Source organism: Choloepus didactylus, chromosome 12, assembly GCF_015220235.1.
Source record: "Choloepus didactylus isolate mChoDid1 chromosome 12, mChoDid1.pri, whole genome shotgun sequence".
Lineage (NCBI taxonomy): Eukaryota > Metazoa > Chordata > Mammalia > Pilosa > Megalonychidae > Choloepus > Choloepus didactylus.
In genome coordinates this window covers 38074208-38096669 of record NC_051318.1, presented here as the reverse complement: position 1 = coordinate 38096669, position 22462 = coordinate 38074208, and the positions used below count along the sequence as shown (strand labels likewise).

At 40.7% G+C, this 22462-nt stretch overlaps 1 pseudogene; it reads right to left on the bottom strand.

Annotated features, from left to right (window-relative positions):
* Positions 1 to 370: 370 nt before the first annotated feature.
* Positions 371 to 22462, bottom strand: part of LOC119506815 — a 48408-nt pseudogene continuing 26316 nt past the window's right edge.

The window sequence follows — 22462 nt, the reverse complement described above, 5'->3', positions numbered from 1 at the left end:
TCCCTTGTAAAATCGGTACCTGGTGTTGTTTTGGTTTTCTTTTAATCACATTCAATATTTTTATTTAATTTTCTAGCAGGCAATTTACTTTCCTCTCCACACTTTCCTTTAAGTTAGTGTGATAATTTTCCATAATAAACTTCTTAAAGAGAAGCCTTGGCCAAGAATGGAATGAAACAGAAAACAAAAACAAAAACTTCTCCTTTCAGAAAACAACGCTTTGATCAATTATATTCAAACAAAAACATGCAAGTTAAATTTGCACACTGTGTGCTCAGAGTTTCCTTGCAGCTGGCTTTCCTCCCCATTATGCAAATAGCAAAGCTGTGGTCAGTCTGCTTGTCACCCTAGATTCCAGAGGTTCACAGCTTCACATTATCTGAAGGCCCTAGATAGAAGACTCTAACATCTTGAAATCTCAAATTGTCATGGCTTCATCACTGCCAGTAGTGCAAAGTTAGTGTTTTGCTTTTCCTCCTCATAAATAGATGCCCGAATGATGCTATTCTGATTCAGCATCTCCAACGCTGTCCTTGGATGGCAGTCCTCAGTTGTGGCCCTCTTGCCCATTTGTGGAAACATTCCATGACTGACATTTTGCACTGGATGCCCTGTTTTGGAATGTGTAGTTTGGAAACAAAGGTCAAGCAACCATGGTCACTGTCGTTAAAGAGCACTGGGCAGCAGTCACAGCTGGCAGCTACAATGCTATTCTTGGAGACAAATGATACAGTCAGTAGTATCAGGAGCTACACCTTCAGAGTTGAAACCTTGCACACTTTTGAGGCACTGACAATGGACACATGCTGTTGTGGCTGACCCAGGCCAGGTGGCTCCCACTGGCAGAGAAGGTGATCCCCTGGACCATACACTAATGCCACTGCCACCAAACTCTGACATCAGCTGACTAGTTATCTTGCTATTCTGTGGTGTTCTGGCTGGCTTTTCAGCCACTTCTTTAATGTAGCTAAAAAACACTCTGCATTTAAAGTCATGCAATCCTGCTGCCAGCAAAACATTGCTGGGCTGCCAATTCAAGTGGAGGACCACGGAAGGAATAAGACTTTTAATGTACTTGCTCACCCAATTTTCAGATGTGAAGTAACCAACAGAAATGTGTCCATTTCCCACAGCCAAGTTGTTCTTTAGGCAGGGATCCCTTCACAAAAGTGCAGGCTGTATGATTAATTCTTGGGATCACCATGGTTGCTTCCAGACACCATCTTTCTGACTCCAGACATGGGCATTGCTGTTTGCCGCACAAGTGAGCATGCGGTCACTCTTGGAAGCCCAGTCGATACCTGGGATGTATCCATATGCTCCCAGAGTTCATAGGCTTTCAGCCACTGCCTCCCGTTCTTCTTATGAATGTGGATTTCGTGTTGCTGGTCCAAGGTCAACCTGGGTACAATGCCTGATCCAGGGATGAAGGGGATTGGCTCTAGTAAAAAGTCATGCAGAAGGAGAGGCTAAACCTGCTTATAATTGTGCCTAAGAGTCTCCCCCTGAGTGCCTCTTTGTTGCCCAGATGTGGCCCTCTCTCTCTCTCTAAATAAGCCACCTTGGCATGTGATCTCACTGCCCTCCCTGCTATGTGGGACCTGACTCCCAGGGGTGTAAATCTCCCTGGCAACGCAGGATCTGACTCCTGGGGATGAATCTGGACTCGGCATCATGGGATTGAGAACATCTTCTTGACCAAAAGGAGGATGTGAAATGAAATGAAATCAAGCTTCAGTGGCTGAGAGATTTCAATTGGAGTCGAGAGGTCATTCTGGTGGACGTTCTTACGCACTATATAGATAGCACTTTTTAGGTTTTAATATATTGGAATAGCTAGAAGTAAATACCTGAAACTACCAAACTCCAATCCAGTAGCTTTGACTCTTGAAGACGATTGTATAACAATGTAGCTTACAAGGGATGACAGTGTCATTGTGAAAACCTTGTGGATTGCACTCCCTTTATCCAGTGTATGGATGGATGAGTATAAAAATGGGGACAAAACCTAAATGAAAAATAGGGTGGGATGGGGGGGTGATTTGGGTGTTCTTTTTTCATTTTTATTTTTTATTCTTATTCTGATTCTTTCTGGTATAAGGAAAATGTTCAAAAATAGATTGGGGTGATGAATGTACAACTACATGATGGTACTGTGAGCAATTGATGTACACCATGGATGGTTGTATGGTATGTGAATGTATCTCAATAAAACTGAATTTTTTTAAAAAAATGATGCAGAGACATTATTCTTGGTGTTTTCAAAGGGTAGAAGCTGGGGTCGGGCCATCTAAACAGGGTCTGAGCAAAGAATTTGCAGGCTTTGATCAGCAGACGCAAACAGGTTCCGGCCCAGGAGAGCTCTTTAATTATTTTCTGTTTCTTCAATAATTAGTTTGTTTAGGCTTTCTCTTCTTACTAAGGTTAACTATGTTTCTTTAAAATTATATATTTATTTCATCTGGGTTTTCCAATTTATTTGTAAGGAGTTGTGCAAAGTAGTCTCTAGTTTTTTTTATTTCCTCTATTTTATGGGTATTTCTAATTTTGTCATTTCTAATTTTGCATTTCATCCTAGGGGACTGATTTCTTTGTTCATCTTTTCAAAGAACCATTTTTAGATTTATTTGTTTATTCTATTGGGTTTCAACTCATTCATTTCTGCTTTTATATTTACTGAGTTTTTCCTTCTGCTTTGTTTTGGTTTATTTTGTTGCTATTTTCATGAACATTTTAGAAAGATGTAATTCATTTATTTTCATTTTCCCTTAGTTATTGCAATGGAATAAATTTTCCTCTATTAATTTCTTTAGCAATAAGCTCCAGATTCCAAGTGATATTTTCTATCTGTATTATCAAGAAATTCTGCAGTTTAAATAATTTTATTGAAGTGAAATTCATGTAACAAAAAATTAACCAATTTAAAGTGTACCATTCAGTGTCATTTAGTACATTCACAGTATTTTGCAACAACCACCTCTATCAAATTGCAAAATATTTTCATTACTTCAAAATAAAACTCATACTTATTAAACAGTCCCTCCCCATTATCCCTTCCCACCAGGCCCTGGCAACTACTAATCTGCTTTTTGTCTCTATAGATTTATTTATTCTGGATATTTTGTGTAAATGGAATCATACAATATGTAACCTTTTGTATCTGGTGTCTTTCACCTAGCATCGTGTTTTCCAGGTGATCCATCTTGTAGCATCTATCAGTATTCCATTCCTTTTTATGGCTGAATAAAATTCCATAGTATGGACATTCCTCATTTTATCATACATCCATCAATTGATGGATATTTGTGTTGTTTCCACTTTTTGGCTATTGTGAGTAGTACAGCTATGAACATTTGTGTATTTTGTTTAAATACCTGCTTTCAATTCTTTGGGATATATACCCAGGAGTGGAATTATATGGTTATTCTATGTTTAACTTTTTGAGGAAATGTCAAACTGTTTTCCATAGATGCAGCACCATTTTACATTCCCATCGACAATGTACAAGGATTCCAATTTCTTGACATCCTCAAAAATACTTGTTACTTTTTAAATTATTATTATAGCCTTCCTAGTGGTGTGAAGTGCTATCACATTGTGGTTTTGATTTGCATTTCCCTCATGCCTAAAAATATTTAGCCTCTTTTCATGTGCTTTGTTGGCCATTTATGTATCTTCTTTGGAGAACCATCTATTCAAGTTCTTTGCCTATTTTTAAATTGGGTGTTTGTCTCTCTGTTGTTGAATTGTAAGAGTTCCTTATATATTCTGGATAATGGGCCCTTATCAGAAATAATAACTTGTCCTTGCCTCAATAAACTTTTTTTAATTAAATTCAGTTTTATTAAAATATATTCATAAACCATACAATCATCCATGGTATAGAATCAACTGTTCACAGTACCATCATATGGTTATGCATACATCACCCCAATCTATTTTTGAACATCTTCCTTACAGCAGAAAGAATCAGAATAAGAATAAAAAATAAAAGTAAAAAAGAACACCCAAATCATCCCCCCATCCCACTGTATTTTTCACTTAGTTTTTGTCCCCACTTTTTTACACTCATCCATCTATACACTAGATAAAGGGAGTGTGATCCACAAGGTTTTCACAATCACACCGTCACCCCTTGTAATCTACATTGTTATACAATCATCTTCAGGAGTCCAGACTACTGGGTTGGAGTTTGATAGCTTCAGGTATTTACTTCTAGCTATTCCAATATTTTAAAACCTAAGAGGTGTTATCTATATAGTGCGTAAGAATGTCCACCAGAGTGACCTCTCGACTCCATTTGAAATCTCTCAGCCACTGAAACGTTTTTCGTTTCATTTTGCAACCCCCTTTTGGTCAAGAAGATATTCTCAATCCCACAATGCCGGGGTCCAGATTCATCCCCGGGAGTCATATCCCATGTTGCCAGGGAGATTTACACCTCTGGGAGTTGGGTCCTACGTAGGGGGAGGGCAGTGAGTTCACCTGCTGAGGTGGCTTAGTTAGAGAGAGGGAGAGGGCCACATCTGAGCAACAAAGAGGTACTCAGGGGAGACTCTTAGGCACACTTATATGCAAGTTTAGCCTCTCCTTTGCAGTGATGAGCTTCATAAGGGCAAGTCCCATGGTAGAGGGCTCGGCACATCAAACCGCCAGTCCTAATGTTTGTGACAACATCAGCATCAGTCCAGGTGAGGAAGTCCAACACATCTGCACTTTCCCCCAGCTCCTCAGGGGGGTCCTGTAAATATATTTTTATTCCCTGCCCAAATTACTTTGGGATGTGTCACTATTTCACTCTAACCTATACTAACCTACCATATCTCACTTCCTATTCAAAGTTCCATGTAATTGTGTTTGAACAAACTGACTGTAGTGTTATACTGCTTAGAAAATATAGCTCCTGCACCAAATAGACATCTCTTCCCTTGGTCTCACATGGAAGTTGAAGTTTTAAAACATAGTCAGTTTCAACCTTTACCCTTTGGCCTGGTTTGCTCTAGTCTTAACCAGATCTGCTTCATTCGTATCACTAATTGAAGTCTGGGCTCTTCTTCAGCTTTTTTTTTTTTTAACAGTTGTTTTATGCTCTAATACTGACATTCATATCTCCCGAGCTCTAGTTCTGAGTTTCAGGTGTCACAGAGATACCCAATGTTCCAGAGACCAATCAGGTTATACACTAAGGGATTAGCATCTCAGAGTTTGGAGATAGCCATTACAATTCAAGAACAGATTTGACTGCTGTAAGAGCTTACAATCTAGGGAACATTTCAATAATTGTTCCCCTCTTAGACTGTTCTAAGATTCAACTCTGAGTTTACACATTGTAGTTAGTCCATATTGGTGAGGCATTATAGTGTTTGCCTTTATTTCTGGTGTACTTCACTCAAAATGCTGTGTACAGGATCCATTCACCTTGTTGCATGTCTCATAGCTTCACTCCTTCTTGTAGTTTCTCAATATTCTGCTATATGCATATACCACAGTTCACTATCCTGTTCCTAAGTCTATGTACCCTTAGGCCACCTCCACCCATTGCAAATCATGAATACTGCCCCCATGAACACCAGTGTGCAAATGTCCATTCATGTCTCTGTTCTCAGATCTTCCAAAGACATACCCCATAATGAGGTTGCAGGACTCCGTGGCCCCCACATACCAAGCTTTTTGTGGAACCACCACACTGACCTTCAGAAAGGCTACACCATTTTGCCTGCTCATCAACAGTAGATAGGTACATCCCTCTCTCCATGTTTTCTCCAACACTTTTACTCCTATATATGTTTTTCCTACAGTTTCATAGAGTTATATTCACATACCATACATTTATCCACAGTGTACTGTCAGTCATTCATGGTATCATCATAAAGTTGTACATTTATCACCACAATCAGCACTTGAAAATATTGATTACTACAAAAAAAACTTTTTCTTTTTTAGCAAAAAATAAAAAAAGATGATACAAAGAAAAATAACATGTCATACAATACAATATAATAGTTAGGACAGAAAACACCACTACCAAGAATCCCATATCCCTCCCTTATCTCCCCCTCTCATACACATTTAGCATTGGTATAGTGCCTTTGTTACATTTAATGGAAGCATATTACAATGTTACTGCTGACCATAGACTCCAGTTTCTTTGATTATGTTTTTTCCCAAATACCATCCCTTTTTCAACACTCTACATGGTTGACATTCATTTGCTCTCCCACATGCAAAAACATTTTTATATTTGTACATTTAGTAGCAGTCATTGGCCGCTCCAGTTTTTGCCAAGTTATAGAGTCCTAGTCTTTATCATCTATCTTTACCTCTGGTGTCATACATTCTCCTATCCTACCTCTTTCAGCTTTACTCATGGACATCTTTGGTGTACTTACAATACTGTGCTACCATCACACAGTATTATGCTATCTATTTCTGGATCTATACAATCAATCCTGCTAAACATTCTGTAGTCCTTCAGCATCAAATGCCTAATCTCTACCCTCTTTCTGTCTCCTGGTAGCCTGTGTTGTCAGCTTTTAACTCTCAAACTTTGTTCATTAATGTTAGTTCATATTAGTGAGACTATACAGTATCTGTCCTTTTGTTTCTGGCTAACTTCACTCAACATAATGTCCTCAAGGTTCTTCCATGTTGTTATATGTTCCATGTCTTTGTTCTGTCTTACAGCTGCATAATATTCCATCATGTTTATATATCACAGTTTGTTTATCCACTCATCCATTGATGGACATTTGGGCTATTTCCATCTCTTGGCAATTGTGAATAATGCTGCAATAAACATCAGTTTACAAATGTCTGTTTGTATCTTAAGTTTCAGTTCCTTTGAGTATATACCTAGCAATGGAATAGCTGGGTCATATGGCAAATCTATACTTAGCTTCCTGAGGAACCTCCACACTGTCTTCCAGAGTGGTTGCACCATTCTACATTCTCACCCACAATGAATAAGTGTGCCTCTTTCTCCACATCTTCTCCAGCACTTGTAATTTTCTATTTTTTGGATAACGGCCATCCTGGTAGGTATGAAATGATATCTCATTGTGGTTTTAATTTGCATTTCCCTAATAGCCAGTGAAGTTGAGCATTTTCTCATGTTTTTGAGCCATTTGTATTTCCTCTTCAGCTCAATAAACTTTTATGTACATACAGTAAAAGAGGTGATTAGGTAAGAACCCATCAGCTTTTGTGGGGAAACCAAGAGGCCTGGGTTTTCTTCCCAGCCCTGTCATTGACTCTTCATGTTATCTTGGCCAAACAGTCAACCTGTCTGGGACATAGTTTACTTATCTGTAAAGTGAGAAATCTGGATGATTCCTAAGGTCACTTTCTGTTTAAAGTTCCATCATTAAGTAGAGTGATATGGAGCAAATCTAAGTAATCAAGACTGAAACCATCTTTCTAGATGCCCTCTACTAAATATTACATTATTGCTGAATTAAAATGTACAGGTATTCACATTTTCTTTCAAAATATCTTCATATACCAAAAGCACGCCACATGTATACATATGCCATAAAAGCCCACCTCATTAGAAAAATGGGGTTGAGAATTTGAAATTGGGTCTATTCAAGAGTTTTATGTTAAGAAAAGGATACAATTATATGGTTAAGGACTCAAAGGAAAATAAAAACATGAAAGCCACTGGATTTTGGGGGTGGAATGGGGATGAAATAGGAGTGGATATTTTCATTTCTTTTCAATTACCCTCAATGTTTTTAATGCAATAACAATATCATCAACAATAACAATAGTTCTTAAGATGCTGGGTTTGAAAACTTTGAGGACTTTAAAAGAGTAATTTCCTTACTTAAAATTTTTTTTTAAATTCAAAATCCTGTTTAATTTGAGTCAGAGAGAATAAATATAATAGATGTGAGTAGCTTTCAGGGAGTCACTGAACCTGGCTGGAATCTACAGATAGGTAGATATCTGCACATACCATATTTAATAGTTGCTGAACAAATACATTTTTGAGATGTGGCAGGAGACCATCTGGGCCCTCTGTTCCAGAATATACTTGATTGCGCAACACTTCCCTCACTGTAGACTTGCTCTTTCTCTGCACCCACCCGAAATTAAAGGTCCTGTGTCAGCTGCTTTCTCTCTTCCCATCTCTTTGCTATGACCTTAAAGCAGCAGGGTCACCTTTAACCCGGGTTATCTTGGACCCCCAGGGGATATTTGGCAATGTCTGAACACAGTTTTGGTTGTTTCAACTTGGAGAAGTGCTACTGGCATTTAATGAGTAGAGGCCAGGGATGCTGCTAAACATTCTGCAATGCAGGAACAGCTCCCACTGCAGAGAATTACTTTGCCCAAAATGTCACTGGTGCCGAGGCTGAGGAACCGTGTGTTCGATACGAAGACCAGCTGGAGGCTTTGTTCTAGTCCCCTGTGCAAAGGGCACAGAAAGTAAGAGGTGGTGGCCTCTTGCAGTTCTGCCCCAGTGACATCATCAACCCTTGGACATCTGGTGCCCGGAAGCCGCGCCTGGGTGAAGACCTGACCTCGCTGGAATCTGCCCCACCTGTGGACAAAGGGTGCAGGACCTTGCCGGGAAACAGTGCCTGTGACATACATTCCTACATTCACAAGACTTTTCCGTGCCAAGCACCCTTTCCATAAACCCTATTTCTCACTACAGCAAGCTTCCTGCAAAACCAGTTTCTCAAGCTTGCCAGAGACAGAGGTGTTTGCATAGACAGAGGTGTTTGCATAGCCCTGACAACTTTCAAATCTCCTCTTCCTTCACTGATTACATGAACGCAAAGGCACAAGAGGACTTTTTAGGCACAAAGGCAAAGGAGCTAGGTAAAGTGGAAACTGGTAGTAAAGCATAAGAAGAGAAGCTATCAGAAATCATGATAAAACAGTCAAGTCCTAACGAGGAAGTGTAAGTAAAATTGGCACGAACTCCACCAAGGGTTATGATGGAGCAATGCTTCCAGGAGTTTAGTTCTGAGAGTTGGCTTGGAGCATTGAAAAGGGAAAGATGAAAATAAAGGAGTTGGTCAGAAAGCCAGGAATCAGAAAGGAAAAGGATTTACTGGCCAGAAAAAAATAATGTCGATCTCTTAATAGAGGAGAATTACTACCTGACCCTGACTTGGTGAAAAGATTTAAAACATCTAGCTTCTTTTATTTTAATTTTGTATTCACCAGGCAACTCATCTGAATCTGTCTTTTGAGGTCATGTCTTTCTGCTGACCAATGAACATGAAGGGTTGACTACTTAGTTTATTGAAAATGAATAAATCAGTCTTTGGTTTTGTTGAATTCTGTCCACATGTGCTGCAGCAGGTCCCTTTGGCCTTGGGTGAAACTGAGTGGCAGGACCTACATCCTGGAAACAGGGCTAGAGGCCTTGGACCTCCTCCTTGGCCACAAGACGAGAGGCTGTGTTATCTCAGGGGAGTCTTTTGGTTATGAGGTATTCAAATGATTTATAGCATGACTAGGTTTATAAGCACAGAGTTGCACACTGTGGTCATGCTTCCTGAAGCCAAGGTCATTGTCATTTCTTAGTGATTGACAACACTGATGGAGGAAAGATACATTAAAATCTGGTTATTGTTTTCCTCTCCCATGGAAGGGTTTTGTCCCCTCATCTTCCCAGCTGAGAATATAAGGGTATCTGGTTAGAGAGAAGGGATGGCTTTTTAAATTGAAAGGAGTGAGTCAGATGGATGAACCTGGGCAGGTCAGTAGGCATAGAAGTGTTTTCCAGCATAAAAGTCAGTAGAATCTCTTGAGCAGTTTCAAGGTTAACAGGCTGGGGACTAGGTGTTTGCCCAGTGGAATGAGCCGGCTCAGATTCTGGGTCCACTTCACTCTTAATCCACCTCTTGGCTTAATCACAACCCAGACTTGCCTGAACAGCTTAAACAGAATCAATTTAAAGTTTCCACCGGAGAAATTCATGAGTTCATTCCCTTGATGGAATGTTATTTCCTTCCATCTGATCCCATACCTTTATGTGAGATCAAAGTGAACAGAAAGAGTCTGAGCTGACTCGGCTAGGCAAATACCACCTATCACCAAATATCACCATGACAAGTGAATATGATGACTTGTAGAAGCCCAGTAGAGCCCAAGTTATAGTTTTAAAGCCAACCAGGAAAGATGCTTATGATAAAATATTTCCATAAAACAGGATAGGAATGGAGAGATGCCAAGATAACAGCCCTGAATGAGAATATTTATCAAGACTGATTCCAGGATGTTGTTATCAGGAGTATCTAGGTCTCCACTCCTAGTCCAGCTGAATCAGAACATTTGGAGCTAGAGGCCAGGAATGTGAACTTTAAACAAGTTTTCCAGATGGTTCTAATGGCCTCTAATGAACAAGAACCACTGATGTAAAGAACCAGGTGCTCAGGGCATTGATTCTGCAGTAAGGAGTGAGTATCCAATTTGTGGGATTATTGATGGATTTTTCTTACTCCACAATTTTCAGTACTATCATTTTACTTTTAAATTAAAAACAAAATAAGTGCTTTACAATTAAAAATGAAATAAGCCAAAAATTATAAATAAAAAGGAGAAAAGATTAATTGGACGGAGAAGAACTAGAGATAGACTCAATGGTGGGCAGCCACTGCTTAGTCCAGTGGATGACGATGAAGACGTGGCCTGTTCAGCATGGAAGGAGAGGGCCTTTAGACTTGGGAAACTTGGACTCAAGTGCAACTCTGCCATTACTAGCTGGTTACTTTGTGTAAGACAATGAGCCTCGGTTGCTGGAAAGTCTGAATTTAATAATTGCTAACATTATTGCACACTTTCTATGTGGCAGTTCCTATTCTCCAGTGCTTTACACATATTATATCATTAATCATCACAGAAACCCTTTGGGATAGACACTGTTATTATCCCAGTTTCTCAGATGAGGAAATTGAGAGACAGAGAAGTTAAATAACTTACCCAAAGTCACTTAGCTAGGAAGTAGCAGAGCTGGGAAATAAGTATGGAAGTGCTTTGTGAAGTGTACAACTCAGTATAATGAGAAGTAGCAGTTTTTTTAAGTTGTGATGGAGTAATCCCTTGAATCAGAAGGAAACCTTTAGATCATTCTCTGTAACTGCATATGTTGTCTGCAGTATTCCCAAAGGGCCCCTCTATTTGAGATCGGTGCAACCAGAGAAAGAGACACTGAACTGGATCAGCTGGGAAAATACCATCCCTGCTGTGACAAGTAAGTCTTGTCCAGGGAAGCCAGCGGAGGCCAGCAACCCACATTACATATGCTGTGTGACACGCAGGTGTTACCAATGCTTTGAGTCCCACGGATTTGCTCTTTAAGCCAGAGACCAGAGCTTGGGTTTTGTTCTCAGTGGCTCTGGGCTCAAGTCCCAGCCTTGCCACCTGCTGGCTGTGCAATCTCATACAACTCACTTAATCCACTAGTGTTCAACTCTGGCTGCTTTGCTTAGGAATTCTTGGGGCGTTAGGAATTTTTAAAACCCTCCAGGTGATTCTAACATGCAACCAGTATGGAAGACCTCTAAGGATTTTGTTCCTCATAAGTAAGATTGAAGCTGTCATTCACAACCAATAATTATTTATTGAGCACCTGTCAGACATTTTCTCATTTAGTCTTCAGAAAAAGCCCATGATTCCAGGACTATCTAGGCCCTATTTTACAGCCAATTAGAAGTTAGTGGCAGAATTGAGACCCAAACCCAAGTGTTCTGAATCTAAGCCCACTTCTCTCTCCACTGCCTCACTTCTCTCTGTCAACAGATATTTTTCTCACACAGTTGCTCTGAGGACTAACCAAGAAACTCCTAGCGCATTGCCTGCCACATAAGTCAATAAATGGAAAATGCTTTAATTATTAACTTGATATTTGAAGTTATTCTAACCTACATCTTGCCTGGTATCACAGAACTCTTTACACACACACACACACACACACACACACACACACAATGTATATAAATATAAACACAATGTATCTTTTTTGATGATTACTAGACACAAAAAAACCTCAAAATCAAGGCCCTTAGTCCCAGCCTTGGATTTCCTGGATCCACTTGGCTCAGCCACAGTTTATGGCAAGGGATCCTTTGGAGTAACTACAGCGTGGTCTGTTTACCAAAGCAGAAAGTGGCTCTGGCCTTCCAGTCAGGGTGTGGGGGCTTGGAAGTGGTAATGAGGCAATACAGCTTGAGCTATATCCCCTTCATCTTTGTAGATGTCCTCTGTTCTAGTTTGCTAATGCTGCCGGAATGCAAAACACCAGAGATGGATTGGCTCTTATAAAAGGGGGTTTATTTGGTTACACAGTTACAGTCTTAAGGCCATAAAGTGTCCAAGGGAACATAGCAGCAATCGGGTACCTTCACTGGAGGATGGCCAATGGTGTCTGGAAAAACTCTGTTAGTTGGGAAGGCATGTGGCCAGCGTCTGCTCCAAAGTTCTGGTTTCAAAATGGCTTTCTCCCAGGATGTTCCTCTCTAGGCTGCAGTTCCTCAAAAATGTCACTCTTAGTTGCACTTGGGGTATTTGTCCTCTCTTAGCTTCTCTGGAGCAAGAGTGCTTTCAATGGCCGTCTTCAAATTGTCTCTCATCTGCAGCTCCTGTGCTTTCTTCAAAGTGTCCCTCTCGGCTGTAGCTCCTCTACAAAATGTCACTCTCAGCTGCACTGAGTTCCTTCTGTTTGTCAGCTCATTTATATGGCTCCACTGATTAAGGCTCACCCTGAATGGGTGGGGCCACACCTCCATGGAAATTATCCAATTAGAGTCTTCACCCACAGTTGGGTGGGCACATCTCCATGGAAACACTCAAAGAATCACAATCTAATCAAAACTGATACATCTGCCCACACAAGATTACATCAAAGATAACGGCATTTAGGGGGGACATAATACATTCAAACTGGCACATCCTCTTTCAGGAAATCCTTGACTATTGTTTTTGGGTATCTGGATTACTCCCTGATGCAGTCCAGAAATCTTCAGTACTGTGGTCAGGACCTGTCAGCCCAGGGGATCAGCTGAGGGCTGTGCATTCTCAGGGTGACTGTCTGTGTTACAAGGAAGTGTATGGAGGCCACACCATCTCAGCAAAGCCTTCCTTGAAATTCCCACCCACCTCATCCCCTTCCAGCCATCCGTAAGCTCCACTGAGCTCTCAGGTGTGCCCTCTTTCAGGTGCAAATGCCAGTAACCCAGCTAAGACTAACAAACATGAAATTACAAATTCATTGGCTCATACTCCTGAAAGGTGCTAGATTGACCTTCAGGCATCCTCTGATTCAGAATTTCAAATGGAGTTATCAGGGTTCTATCTCAACTTTTTTGGCTTTCTTTTGTGTTGGTGTCATTCTTCCAGAGGTTTATGAGTGGGAAAGATGGCCACCCACATTTTGAGGCTTACATGGTTGTCCCTAAAGATCACAATTCTGTAGAGAGACCCTTTATCTCCCAGATGCTATATGTCAAATCTCATGGAGGGACTCTCATCTTCCTTGGGTCATGTATCAGCCATGACATGGCCAAGAGAATAGAGTGTTCTGATAGGTCAGGCCAGGGTCATGCACACTCTCCTGGAAGTGAGAGGGATGGCCAGGGTCATAGATGGCCTCACCCTCACCTCCAGGGAGGAGAGGTTCTGCTGCCAGAAGAAAGGTATTAAGATAGTGATGAGCAAACAATTCCTCCACACCCCTATAATAGTACTCGTCACTCAGAATTGAAGGGATCGGTTTATATGTCTAAGCTGTGAGCTCACTGAGAGCAGAGATCGTTTCTCATTTTTCTTTGTATTCTGAGTACCTGGCACATAGGGAGTGCTTAATAAATGTTTGCTAAACCCAGGAGAAAGATTGAACTGAAGAGTTAAGGCAAAGCCATGGTCCTTCTAGGCTGTCATTAGAAAAACAGGAGCAAAGCAAGGACCCAAAAGGCTGCATGTAATAGACTCTTAAAAGCAGTCAGACAATGAGGGTAAAGAGTTTATTTAGCAGAGCTCTTTGAAGGCTGGAATAGAAAAAGCACAGGAGACTACTCTCAGAGTCTGGCAGCTTCTGTAGGTTCTTACACAAGTCTGTCTGTTCTCCCTATCCAGACTAGAGGTGCATATTCTTTAAAAGATCCTTGATTGTCTCTGATCATGTCCTTTTGTCAGACACCTGCTCTGGGTAGAGGCTGGTGCAGATTGGGGATTCCACATAGTTTGATGCCTCTGTCTCTACCTCAGTAATGTCATCATCACATGCCATCCTTGGGAGACAGGCCCTACCTACAGGATCCCTGCGCTTCAGCAACTTATTGACGGGTTTGTACCTGACTCTGGCAAAACTGGTTGAATGAAACTGTGCCCCTGAACTTCCCCAAGAAGCCTTTCTTGGTCACTGCTTCAGCCATTGCCTCTTCCCAAAAGGTGAGAGTCAGAGTAGCTAGTACAACCCAAAAGGAGCCAAGGCCAGTAATGTCTCTTGGGTTCCAAGAGGGATCATTAAAGATTTACTACAGGTTTCCCATGGAAGGCCCAATTTGCCCACTGGCTCTCAAGGGCCAGATATCTCTGTCCACTTCCCTTGACTTTGCCTTGATCCTGATGCTCTAGATTGGTGGTTTTCCAATTTTAGTATGCATCAGAATTTCTTGGAGGGCTGGTTAAAGCACAGACTGCTGGACCCCATTTGATTCAGGATATTTGTATGGAGCCTAAGAATTTGCATCTCTAACTAGTTCTCACAAGTTGCTGATGCTATTGATCCAGGAACCACACTTTGAGAAGCCCTGGACTTGAAAGAGCCGTTTTGATCACCTGTGTCTTATATGGCTGCCTTTTGGGGATTCCAACAATGGCTTTGAGGCAACCTCATGCCTGGCCAGGTACATGAACTCTTTGGTAGTATTGGAGGATAGAGGACCACAGAGAGGTATCGGCAGCAGTAAAATTGGGCAGATCAAGGACCAGAAGTCGAGGAACACCAGCTTGTTGGGTCAGGTGATACCCAAGACTGGATGAAGATGGCCTACAGTTAAGGAAATCTAACATGCTGATATTGAATAGCAAAGTTCAGAAAGAGATGCAAGGCTTAAGAATAAAGAAAACCTTAAAGATAATGGCAGACAAGAGCCAAAGCCTGGATAATTTGGGATGGTGATGCTATAAGTGGGGTACCATCACCAAGATGGATCCTCAAGCATAGTGTTTGATATTCTGCATGCTTTACACTTCAGAGTGCAAAGGTAGCAGGGTGGGGGATGTTGTCCTGACCCCACAGTGGGAAAACTACAGCCAAAGTAAGAGTCAGAAGACCATGGATGCACTCTGCTCCTGATTGAGGCTGAGGCAGAGGGTCTCAGATTCCTGGGCAGCTGCCTTGAAAAGGCCTTTTTTAAAAAAACGCAATTTTATTGAAATATATTCACATACCAAACAATCATCCAATGTGTACAATCAGTTCACAGTATCATTATATAGTTGTGCATTCATCACCACAATCAATCTTCGAACATTTTCATTACTCCAAAAAATAAAAATAGAAATAAGAATAAAAATAAAAAAGTAAAAAAAGAACACCCAAAACATCCCATACTGCTTCTCCCCCCTACCATTCATTTACTTTTTCTCCTCATTTTTCTACTCATTTGTCCATACACTGGGTAAAGTGAGTGTGAGCCATAAGGTTGTCACAATCACATGGTCACACCATATAAACTATGTAGTTATACAATCATCTTCAAGAACCAAGGATACTGGATTGCAGTTCAGCAGTTTCAGACATTTCATTCTAGCTATTCTAATAAACTAAAAACTAAAAAGGATATCTATATAATGCATAAGAGTTACTTCCAGAATGACCTCTCGATTCCATTTGAAATCTCTCAGCCACTGAAACTTTATTCTGCTTCATTTCTCTTCTCCCTTTTGGTCCAGAAGTCTGTCTCAATCCTACAAAGCCAGGTTCAGGCTCATCCCCAAGAGTCATGTCCCGCGTTGCCAGGGAGCTTTACACCCCTGGGAGTCATGTCCCACATCGTGGGGAGGGCAGTGAGTTTACCTGCCGAGTTGGCTTAGAGAGAGAGAGGCCACATCTGAGCAACAAAAAAGGTTCTCTGGGGGTGACTCTCAGGAACAATTATAAGGTAGGTTTAGCCTCTCCTTTGCAGTAAGAAGCTTCTTAAGGGCAAGCCCCAGGATTGAGGGCTCAGCCTACTAAACTAGTAGTCCTCAATTCTTGCGAGAGTATCAGAAATTTCTCAGCTGGGAATTTCCATATTTTTCCCCAGTCCCTCAAGGGGGCTTTGCAAAACTTTTTCTTCTCTGCCCAAATTACCCTGGGATGTATCGTGTCTTCATGCTAAACTGTACAAACCAACTAGATCTCACACTCAATTCAAGGTTCCATGTAATTATGGTGTTTGAGTAAACTGACTATACAAGTTAAATTAAATAGTGTGCTACAGAAAATAAAGATTTTGCACCAAATAAATGTCTCTTCCCACACAGAGGACAAAGTTTTAAAACACAGTTAATATCATCCTCTACCCTTTAGTCTGACCTACCCCAGTCTCAACCAAGTCCATTTCATTCATATCTCCAATAGAAGTCTGATCTCCTTTTTAGCCTCTTTAACAATTGCTATATGGGGCAATGCCGACACTCACAGCTGCCAAACTCTGGCTCTGAGTCCCAGGTGCCACCAGATACTCGAAGCTCCAGGAACCGACTAGGTCACACACAAACAGCTCAGTATTTCAGAATTTAAAAATAACCATTACAACTCATGAATAGATGTGACTGCTATAAGAGCTTACAATTGAGGAAACTTTATATAAGCTTTCCCCTGGTAACCCATGCTCCCAGATTTCAATTCTCAGATTTTGCACATTATTGTTAGTCCGTATTTGTGAGGCATTAAACTGTTTGTCTTTTCATTTCTGGCTTATTTCACTCAACCTATTGTCTTCAAGATCCATTCACCTAGTTGCATACCTCACAACTTCATTCCTTCTTGCTGCCGCTCAATATTCTATTTTATGTGTACACCACAGTCCACCATTCCATTTATCATTCGATGTACCTGTGCTGGTTTAGATGTATTATGTCCCCCAAAATGCCATTATCTTTGATGCAATCTTGTGGGGGCCAATGTATTAGTGTTGATTAGGTTGGAACCTATTGGTTCAGTGTTTCCATGGAGATGTGACTCAATCAACTGTGAGTGAAACATTTCATTGGATAATTTCCATGGAGGTGTTACCCCGCCCATTCAGGGTGGGTGTTAATTGGATCACTGGAGTTGTATAAAGGAGTTCACAGACAAGAACCTCAGAGCAGCTAATAGTGACATTTTGGAGAACAAGTGAGAGTGGCATTTTGAAGAGGAGCTAGAGCTAAGAGAGGACAAAATGCCCTAAGAGCAATGTCTTGGAGAACATCATTTTGAAACACAGCCTGGGAGCAAGCAGATGCCAGCCACATGGCTTCCCAGCTAACAGGTTTTCCAGACAACAATGGCCATCCTTCAGTGAAGGTACTCTATTGATACCTTACCTTGGACACTTTATGGCCTTAAGACTGTAATTGTATAACCAAATAAAACCCTTTTTATAAAGCCAATCCATTTCTGGTATTTTGCTTAACAGAAGCTTTAGCAAACCAGAACAGTACTCTTAGGCCACCTCCATCCATTGCAAATTGTGAATACCGCTGCCACAAATACCAGTGTGCAAATGTCCACTTGTGACCCTGCTCTCAGTTCCTCCAAGTTTTCAACCAGTAACAGGGTTGCTGGATCATATGGCAACACCATACTTATCTTCCTGTGGAATGACCACACTGCCCTCCAGATGGGCTGCTCCATTCTACTTCCTACCAACAATGAATAAATCCAACCCTCTCTCCACATTTTCTCCAGAACTTGTATCCCTGTGTTTACTTTTTAAACAGTTTTATTCACCCACCATACAGTCCTTCCTAAGTAAACAATCAATGATTCTAGGTATAATCACATAATTATGTATTCACCACCACAGTTTATTTGAGGATATTTCCATTCCTTCCACAAAGAAAGAGGAAGAGCAGAAAAAAATGAAGAATAAAAATATAAAAGATAGGAGAAAAATAAAAATAAAATAAAATACAATGAAAAGGTCAGACAACAACAACAACACCAAGAATCCCATATCACTCTCTTATATCCCCTTCTTACAGACATTTAGCTTTGGTATATTGCCTCTACCACAATTCATGGAAGCATCTTACAATGTTACTGTTAATTGTAGACTCCAGTTTGCATTGATTGTCTTTTTTCCCCTACACCATCCAGTTTCCAACACCTTGCAATGTTGACATTCATTTGTTCTCCCTCATGTAAAAACATTCTTATATTAGTACACTTAATCACCATCATTGACTACTTTAGGCTTCACTAAGTTATACAGTCCCAGTCTTTATCCTCTGTCCTTCCCTCTGGTATCACTCATGCCCCCAGCCCTCCTCCTTCACCTGTACTCACACTCTTCTTTGTTCAGAGTACTTACAATATTGTGCTACCATCACATAGTATCATGCTATCCATCTCTGATCTACACAATCAATCCTGTTGAACATTCCATACTCCCTCAGCACCAGATGCCTGATCTCTACCCCCCCTCCATCTCTGATAACCTGTGTTCTCAACTTTAACTGTCAAGGTTCACTCATTAATGTTAATTCATATTAGTGAGCCCACACAGCCCTCTTCCTCTTGCTTCTGGCCAACTTCATTCAATGTAATATCTACCGTCTACCATTTTGTCTTTTGGATTTTATATGTCATATCTTATTTTATTTTTATTTTTTTCTCTGTCTCTTTTTACTCTTACTGATAGTCTTCATTTCTACACTCTTCTCCAAACCTCTCTCTCCTGTCTTCCTATCTGCCTGTAGTTCTCCCTTTAGTATTTCTTGTAGAGCAAGTCCCTTGTTCACAAACTCTCTCAGTGTCTGTGCCCATTTAGATATACTATGTCCTCCAGAAAACCATATTCTTTAGTGCAATCTTGTGGGGGAAGAGTTATTAATCTTTTTGATTAGGGTATGACCTCTTGATTGAATGTTTCCATGGAGATTAGACCCTGTCCATTCAGGGTAGACCTTGATTAGTTACTGGAGTCCTTCAAAGAGAGCTCACACAGAGAGCAGAGAGATGAAAATGCCCCAGGATATGCTAAGCCAGGAGACCCAGATGCTAGCTGACATTTTGAGATGCTAGACCAGAATTTTCTCCAGAGAAACTAAGAGAAACAAGCCCAGAGACATTTTGGAGAATGCCATTTTGAAATGCAACCTGGGAGTAAAGGAATAGCAGATGCCAGCCATGCACCTTCCCAGCTGACAGAGCTGCTTTGGATACCAGTGAAGATATCCTCTTGTTGATGCCTTGTTGATGCCACTTTTATGGCTGTAGAACTGTAAATTTGTAGGCAAATAAACCCCTATTATAAAAGTCAATCCATTTTCTGATATTTTGCATAATGGCAGCATTAGCAAATTGGAACAGTTTCTGTCTGAAAATATTTTAAATTCTCCCTCATTGTTGAAGGACAGTTTTGCCAGATATAGAATTCTTTGTTGGCAGTTTTTCTCTTTCAGCATCTTAAATATATCATACCAGTGCCTTCTTGCCTCCATGGTTTATATTGAGAAATCTGCACATAGTTTTATCGAACTTCTGTTTTATGTGATGGATCACTTTTCTCTTGCTGCTTTCAGAATTCTCTTTGTCTCTGACATTTGGTAATACGATTGTTAGGTGTGTTGGAGTAGGTCTATTTGGATCTATTCTGTTTGGGGTATGCTGCACTTCTTGGATCTATAATTTCATGTCTTTCATAAGAGATGGGAAGTTTTCAGTGATTATTTCCTTCATTGTTGCTTCTGCCCCATTTCCCTTCTTTTCTCCTTCTGTGACACCCATGACATGTATATTCAAATGCTTTGTATTGTCATTCAATTCCCTGAGACTGCTCATATTTTTGCATTTTTTTCCTTATCTGTTTTGTGTGAGAGTGTGTGTGTGTGTGTGTGTGTAGGATTTCAGATGTCCTGTCCTCCAGTTCATGAATCCTTTCTTCTGCCTCTTAAAATCTACCATTTTATGTCTCCATTGTGTTTTTCATCTCTTCTATTGTGCCCTTCATTCCCATAAGCTCTGCCATTTGTTTTTTCAAGCTTATGAATTCTTCTTTATGGTGACCCAGTGTCTTCTTTATATCCTTCATCTCTTTCTCCACATTTTCTTTCAGCTCACTGATTTGACTTAGAAGATTTTTTTGAACATCTTTAATTAGTTGTTTCAACACCTGTATCTCATTTGAAGTATAAGTTTGTTCCTTTGACTGGGCTGTATCTTCATTTTTCCTAATGTGACTCATAATTTTTTGTTGTCTAAGCATCTGGTTTCCTTGATTATCCCAATCAGATTTTCCCAGACCAGATGGGCCCAGGTCTCAGGAGAAGGGTGTAATCAGTATTGGGTTTCCCTGAGGATGAGACCCAGAAGTTGTCAAACTTTCCTGTGAGGCCTCTAGACTCTGTGCATTTCCTATCCTACTTAGCATGTGGTGCCTGTCAGCCTATAGTTCCCCACCAGTGTAAAGAGGTGCTGTGTCTTTAATTCTCAGTGGACCTTGTCCTGGCCAGGGGCCAAGGTGTCAGAAGTTAAGCTTAAGCTGTTTCTGTTTGTTTTCTTTTCCCCCAGTCCCTGGGGTCTGAATTCTCTGATGGAAGGCAACCCCTCAAGCTGAGGCCCCACCCCCTTTCTTAGGGAAGATAAGCCCTTCACAAAATTATCTCCTACATTTCCTCCTTTGTCTCTCTGACTCTCTTAACTCCACCCTTGCCTGGGTCAGTGCCGACAACTGAAAATTCCTGAGGCTTTCTCTAATGAGCTACTTAAAATGAGAGGTAAAAAAGAAAAAAGAAAGAAACCCCTTTTCAGAGCCAGTCCCCAGCCCCCAGTTTTTCTGGCCGACTGGAATTGGTACCCATTTCTATGTGCCCCTTTTCTTGGGACACAGCCATATGCCAGTATTCTGAGCTCAACTGTCTCCAAAAGTCTCTGTTTTTATTTATTTATTTTTCCATCAGTCCCTGTCTCCTCTCTGCTGTGACAGACATCAGGTTCCTTCCTTGCTTGTTCCAGGTTTGTCTGTGCTTGTAGCTTGTATTCAGTAGTCCAAATTTTTTAACTAAAACCACAATTGGAGCTTGGTTGAGCTACATTCTCTTAATCCCAGCAGGGACTGCTCCTTTTTCCCACAGGGACGTCTTCCAAGTCAGCCTGCTGTGCCAGTGGGAGAGGGGTGCCAATTCCGCAGTTTGGGGAGCTTTACTTACAGTTCTATGCTGCAGTCTCAGCCATGCCACTCATTCCAGACTGGTGTATGATGTGTGTCCAGTCACAGATGTCCCCCAACAATAGTTCCAGATTATATACTTGTTGTTCCTGGATATTTACTAGTTGCTCTAGAGGACTACCTAAATTCCACACCTCTCTATGCTGTCATCTTGCCCCACCAAAAAGGCCTTTAGAATATCAGAGGGAAAAAAAAAATATATATATCAGCATGATGGACACATGCTTGTTGCCATGGGAAACCTAAACATAAATTTTTTGTACGATGCTTACTGAGGCAAGAAATTGATCTTGAGAAATCATTTTGGTAAATAATGTCTTGCCATTGACTTTTGCACACTGTAGACAATTAACACCCAGGTCTCCCTCTGGTGGGTCTACAGTCAGCCACTGCTTTGTGTCTGCTGGTTTTGTTGCAACCCCAAAAGCATCACCTTCATTCATTCGGAAATTGCCTTGTATTCTTTTGCTATATGATTAAGAGCAAGCAAGAAGGCAAAGCTGAGCTCAGGAATGGTTAACTGTTCTCCCTGTAGTACACAGTGAAGCCCTGGCAGGGCCCTGAGCATCTCCCAAGGTCTTACATTAATCATTTGGGCTCTTTTTGACATTTTGAGACCAAATGAGGGCACCCTGCTTTAAATGAGAGAGTATGACCTAGGAGTTACAATTTTTTAATAAAGGAAAAATAAACAACTATTCTCTGGCTCATTGTCATAAAAACTATTTTCAACTAACTGCTCTGGGTAAATTGTTTTTACTGGAGCATCTTAAAATCATTAGGCCAATTCTTGTTCTGAAATTCACTGGTATCCAGGTCAAAGTGGGCTCATTGCCTTTACTTAGAGATGCTAATGAAAAGAACACAAGGAACTGAATGCTTGGCATTTTCTCTTTTAGTAAGCATATTTTAGTTTTGACTTTCATATGTTTTCTTCTTAGTGGAGTCTTAATTTCACTGAAAACCCTATCAGCTAAAAAAAGTTTTGCTATACGGATAGGAAGTATTAAGATGATCAAGCACAAAACTGGAGCAGAAAGTGAAACAAACAAACAAACAAACAAAAACCTTGAATGTGA